The 5,595-nt window shown below is 44.0% G+C and overlaps 1 non-coding gene across 1 annotated transcript; it reads right to left on the reverse strand.

Moving 5' to 3' along the window:
- Positions 1-1,210: 1,210 nt before the first annotated feature.
- On the reverse strand, positions 1,211-1,315 carry LOC126279744 (U6 spliceosomal RNA). The gene has a single exon (XR_007551206.1). It is a non-coding gene; the product is annotated as a U6 spliceosomal RNA (small nuclear RNA).
- Between the last annotated feature and the right edge of the window lie 4,280 nt (positions 1,316-5,595).

Here is a 5,595-nt window from a genome sequence, read left to right on the forward strand (position 1 = left end):
AGCCATTTCGTCTTAGCTTCCCTGTACTTCCTATTTACTTCATTCCTGAGCGACTTGTATTTCTGTATTACTGTTTTTCCCGGAACATGTTTGTACTTCCTCCTTTCATCAATCACCTGAAGTATTTCTTCTGTTACCCATGGTTTCTTCGCAGCTACCTTCTTTGTACCTATGTATTCCTTCCCAACTTCTGTGATGGCCCTTTTTAGAGATGCCCATTCCTCTTCAACTGTGCTGCCTACTGCGCTATTCCGTATTGCTGTATCTATAGCATTAGTGGGCTAGCTACTGGCAAATCCAACTGCACCCGAATTGTCGCCATCGCACAGCATTGTGTTACATACATTACCTTCAATGTAAGAAGTTGCTGGAGTACAGCATTGTATGGTAGTGAAACATGGACTGTGGGAAAACCGGAACAGAAGAGAATCGAAGCATTTGAGATGTGGTGCTATAGACGAATGTTGAAAATTAGGTGGACTGATAAGGTAAGGAATGAGGTTCTACGCAGAATCGGAGAGGAAAGGAATATGTGGAAAACACTGATATGGAGAAGGGACAGGATGATAGGACATCTGCTAAGACATGAGGGAATGACTTCCATGGCACTAGAGGGAGCTGTAGAGGGCAAAAACCGTAGAGGAAGACAGATTGGAATACGTCAAGCAAATAGAGGACGTAGGTTGCAATTGATACTGTGAGATGAAGAGGTTAGCGCAGGGGAGGAATTCGTGGCGGGCCGCATCAAACCAGTCAGTAGACTGATAACCCCCCAAAAAAGCCCACAAATTGATCTGTACTACATGGAATGGTCGCAGCAGTTCTTCCAACGTCTGCGGCCTATCCGTCTCCATTTCTGTTTTTTTTTTAATTCAAATAAATCAAATACAAGTCCAATAGGTCTGTCCGTTCCTCCACCCTCTTACTAAGCCGTTGGAACGATGAACGTTACTTCTTATATCGGAAGTCTTCGGACGCCAGTGCTGATTATTAATCGAAATTTAAGCAGTAGCTGGATTCGAACCCAGGATCGAGGACGTTACTAACCAAAGACGCTATAGCTTTTTTCCCATTTTGTTCGTTACTGTTCGTTGTATTTGGTCGTAGCGGACGTCACATGACATCCGTTGATGTTCGTTGTTGATCACTCAGTATTTTTTACAGAGACGAGCCAGCTCTCTGACCGAACACGCTGAGCTACCGTGTCGGCCAAAATGGGGAAGGTTTCAAGATTTTGCGTGCCATCCTTGAGCAGAGCCCATACTAATCTTCTCTGTATCGCTCCAATTTTAGTCTATGTTCCGCCGTAGCGGATACGCTCTTAGACCAGGGGAGCTCCTACCGTATTTACTTTCCGTTACTTCTTGATAGGTGTCTGACTGCCCAGTTCACTTGTTTCACCAGCGGAAAGTGAGTCTGAACGAAATGCACCAGCCTAATTAGTTCAGCAGCTGAATGAGTCCGCGAATATCGTCCATTTTTCTGTTAGTGATATTAATCTCTTTCTGAAATTCGTGAGGGAGCTTACTCAAACGAAGGTGCATGAGTTTCATTGACCTATATGGCGCGTCCGAAAATTGATTCCTCTCTACTCTAACACTGAAAAACTGAACGGGATCCTGCCATCTCGGCTCTACAAAATTTTCTGTTGTCATTGTATTCGTCTGTCCTTGCGTTTCTTTTGAACAGTACTCTTTCAGAAGGGGCGCGTATATTCGCTGTATGGCTTGCGTTGCTGCATAAGCACTAGCATTTTAGTCGCTGCCTCTTCTCTGAAATGGGCTCATAAGAACTTCGTTTTTAAAAAGTGTGGGCAGGATTTCGATAATTTCAGCAGCAGAATATGTAAATGCTTCGCGAGATGTTGCAGCAGTTTTTTTAATGCACTCAAAAGTGGCTATTAATTTTGACCACTGTATTTATCAGTTTTATACTGCCTTGCGCGTTTCAGTGTTATGCTTGTGGTGTCACCGCCAGACACCACACTTTAAATCGGCCGCGGTCCGGTAGTATACGTCGGACCCGCGTGTCGCCACTATCAGTGATTTGCAGACCGAGCGCTGCCACACGGCGGGTCCAGAGAGACTTCCTAGCACTCGCCCCAGTTGTACAACCGACTTCGCTATCGATGGTTCACTGACTTCTACGCTCTCATTTGCCGAGACGATATTTAGCATAGCCTTCAGCTACGTCATTTGCTACGACCTAGCAAGGCGCCAATATCCGTACTTTTGATATTGTGAATCATGTACCATAAAGAGCGACGTTCATCATTAATGGATTAAAGTTAAGTCCGTTTTTCTCAATTCTAATTCCCTTGCCATGTTCCAGACCTCACGCCAGCCTGCGTGAGGTAAAACGCGTGCATTTCGGCCTCCTTTATTAACACGGTTGGCTCTCCTGCCAACCATAACAATGCTACTCTCAAAGGCGCCACATTTGAAATACAATAAATATTATCATTAATAATACAGTTACACAAAAGGTACTTACACAAACTGCTTCCTGATTTCCTCCTCATCCATGTGGTATATGGTTCCTGCTGTAGTAGTCGCAATTACTGGTGGAGGTGAATGTGACTGCAGTCCCTTGTCGCAACCATCCTTCGATAAGCTCTCGGATCTCATGTTCTCCTCTGTTACATTCTTCCGCACCTGGAATAGTTACGTTTTTCGTCCGTTATTATTCATCGACAATCTACTACTCTCACTTTCTTTCATAGGCGATTCTAACGTCTCCTTGTGGTTGTTTCCTGCACGAGATCTCTTATCTCGGCAAGTTACTTTACGTTTATTGATACCGTTCTGTCACATGCCGCTTCATTACAAGTCGATATCTGTTCAACGGCAGTGGTTAGCACCTCCACTTGCTCTACTGCTTCCCCCGTTGTATTCTTCTGTGACCTTACGTACTCCGCTTTCCATAACTTCATAGCTTCATTATGTCTAGTATTGGCATCAGTATTCTTCGCGTGTGTCTCAGAGTTCTTCTCGTGGGTTTTTATACTCATCGTATTAGTGTTGACATTCCTTCTTGTTGGTTTTTATATTCTTCGTGTTAGTGTTGACATCTTTTCTCATTTCTTCTGTCATCCCTTGATTGTCCTGCACTAGTGTATCTACTCTAATACAAAATTCTTGCTTCTTATCATCTGTCTTCTTGTTCAAAGACTTCCCTTCTCTTCGAATTTCTCTACGTGATCTACTAGCTGGTGCTTCAGGGTTGTTAGTTGCTCATCAGTCCTCCCATATAACATTTTGAGTTGTTACTTATTCCTTAAAACTGGGCATCCCATATTTCCTCACATTTCTTAAATGTCCCTTCGCTTTTTTTTAAATAGATTTTTGCTCTCTTTGAGTCGTTCACCTACTTTCTTGAATTTGCATCATTTTTTTCGTCGGTTATCTTTGATCTGTTAGAATGCTGTGCAAGTCGAAGATTTCAGGTGGCAGCGGTGAGGGATTATGATAGACATCATTCTGTGCTGCACTTTCGTGGCCTGTAATTCCTCAATTTTCCATTGTTCCTGAGGTTTCACTCTCATCTGCTCTTCTAAACTCTGCTTCAGATACTTCATTTTTAGCTTGCTCCTGGCCTTGCTCGTTATTCATACAGATTTTGTTCTGAGATACACTATGTGATCAAACGTATCCTGAGACCCACAAGAACATACGTTTTTCATATTAGGCTCATTTTGCTGCCACCTACCATGAGGTACTCCATATCAGCGACGTCAGTAGTCATTAGACATCGCGAGACAAAAGAATGAGGCGCTCCGGGCAACTCACGGACTTGGAACGTGGTCAAGTTATTTGGTGTCACTTGTGTCATACATCTGTACGCGAGATCTACACACTCCCAAACATCCATAGGTCCACTGTTTCCGATGTGACAGTGAAGTGGAAACGTGAAGGGACACGTGCAGCACAGTAGCGTACTGGCCGATCTCGTCTGTTGATTGACAGAGACCGCCGACAGTTGAAGAGGGTCGTAATGTGTAGTAGGCAGACATATAGCCAGACCATCACTTAGGAATTCCAAACTGCATCAGGATCCACTGCAACTACTATGACAGCTAGGCGGGAGACGAGAAAACTTGGATTTTCTGGTCGACTGGCTGCTCATAAGCCACACATCACGCTTGTAAATGCCAAACGGCGCCTCGCTTGGTGTACGGAGAGTAAACATGGGGCGATTAAACAGTGGAAAAACGTTGTGTGGAGTGATGAATCACAGTACACAATGTGGCGATCCGATGGCTGGGTGTGGGTGTGACGAATGCCCCGTGAACGTCATCTGACAGCGTGTGTAGTGCCAACAGTAAAATTCGGAGGCGGTGGTGTTATGGTGTGATCGTGTGGAAGGGGCTTGCACCCGTTGTTGTTTAACGTGACACTATCGCAGCACAGGCCTACATTGATGTTTTAAGCACCTTCTTGCTTCCTACTGTTGAAGAGCAATTCGGGGATGGCGCTTGCATCTTTCAACACGATCGAGCACCAGTTCATAATGCACGGCTTGTGGAGGAGTGGTTACGCGACACTAACATCCCTGTAATGCGCTGGCCTGCACAGAGTCCTGACCTAAATCCTATAGAACACCTTTGGGACGTTTTGGAACGCCGACTTCGTGCCTGGCTTCACCAACCGACATCGACACCTCTCCTCAGTGCAGCACTCCGTGGAAAATGGGCTGCCATTCCCCAAGAAACATTCCAGCACCTGATTGAACGTATGCCTGCGAGAGAGGAAGCTGTCATCACGGATGACACCATACTGAATTCCAGTACTACCGATGGAGGGCACCACGAACTTGTAAGTCATTTTCAGGCATGTGTCGGGGTACTTTTGACCACACAGTGTTCCTCACACTGCTCGCTAGTATCTACGTCCTGAATATTTTCTTGCAGTGCCCTTATATTTAAACCACTATATAGTTTTAAGGTTTTTGAAACTTCCCTCTCTACCTCGCTCATTCGTAGCAATCTTCTCGCCCTTGTTCTGGTAAACTTCGGCATATTCTAACACACTTGCTAAACTTTAAACACACCTGATGTTCAATAAAGAACTAACAAATCTGTCACACAGTTTCACAAACCTCACAACCACACTAAAATTTGATTCCCTCCTAACATACAACATATAACAAATACAAAATTAAGAAAATCCTGTCCAAAAGTTCGACGATGATTCACCAGATAGACAACGATGAACATATGCCAACCTCACTGGAAAAAATGCACAAACTATTAAGCGCCAGCAACTTAACGATAATTTTAAGCTTAATGAATTTACTTATTTCTTTGACAGCAATGCAAAAAAGCATCGGGAGATCACAAACCAACGAATCCTGAGCAAGTCACCAAAAATGCGAGGAGACATCGGGCTGTCTAGTCTAAACGTATGATAACTGGCCCTGTTGCGTGTCATGAATTAATTAGATTCCCTCATACAAGGAGTTGGTAATTCAGTGATTAAAATTCAGTGACCAAAATTCAGTAACTACAATATGAAACAAGAAACGCAATTAATTCGGTTTATTACGTTAAAGTGACTGACACCTGAAACTTCTACATATTTGGGAAAACGGTCTGAG

The sequence above is a fragment of the Schistocerca gregaria genome, chromosome 6 (genome assembly GCF_023897955.1).
Source record: "Schistocerca gregaria isolate iqSchGreg1 chromosome 6, iqSchGreg1.2, whole genome shotgun sequence".
Taxonomy (NCBI): domain Eukaryota; kingdom Metazoa; phylum Arthropoda; class Insecta; order Orthoptera; family Acrididae; genus Schistocerca; species Schistocerca gregaria.